Consider the following 1,027-nt stretch of genomic DNA (forward strand, 5'->3'; position numbering starts at 1 on the left):
TAATTAATTTAATTCCTTCTAGCACACTTAAGCTTAAACAGATATATAAATAAAAATAAAAAGGTTATGTAAATGTTTTTAAAAAGGCACGTAATCACGTGATCAGGATTTTTCCTTCTTTTGACACGATAAAAAGTAACGTTCTTATTTTTTATTATTTAGAAGGAAAAAACAGAGTTATGCAAAATTTGTGTCGAGGATTGTCTAAAGTTCCGACATTTTTTTTTTTGCTTTCACTTTAATAAGAACGTGAATTTATGAGGTGAATTTATTCGACACAATATGATTCAACTAAAAAAAATAAATAAAAGCTAACGTGAATTAAGATTAAAGTTAAGATGTTATTGTGGACCCTAACCCCTTTTAAAAACCCTTGTTAAACTTTGTGACATATTTACATTCTATGGAGGCCAGGCGCGAACGACCACCCAATAATTTTATTATACCATATTTCTTCAAACTGAAACATAAGTATCAAAGTATACTTACGCAGATAGATATGAAAAGTCTTTGTTAAAGTGTGTGCCATATTTCCATGGAGTACAGGCGCGAACGCAGACCCGACAATTTTATTAGACCATCCCTATTTCAGTTGAAACATACTTATCATTCTTATGTATATCTATATCAAAAACACGTGAAAACGTTTTGTTTTTTTCATTTTTTTTTATTTCCATACTTTGGGGGCCAGGCACGAACGCAGACCCCACAATTTTAATGAACCACCGTTCTGCCAGATCAAACATACCCATTCCTGTGTCTCGATACATCTTCTATCATTATCTGCAATCAGTTTTTTAAAATAGTCAACCATATAGGACCCTATTCGTGACCAGACATACACGCACACACACAACACACACATTCAGCTTTATATATATATATATATATATATATATATATATATATATATATATATATATATATATATATTCCATATAACCATTCCTGTGTCTCGATACATCTTCTATCATTATATGTAATCAGTTTTTTTTTTTTTAAATAGTCAACCATATAGGACCCTATT

The sequence above is a fragment of the Euprymna scolopes genome, chromosome 33 (assembly GCF_053919585.1).
Source record: "Euprymna scolopes isolate OS-2025 chromosome 33, ASM5391958v1, whole genome shotgun sequence".
NCBI lineage: Eukaryota > Metazoa > Mollusca > Cephalopoda > Sepiida > Sepiolidae > Euprymna > Euprymna scolopes.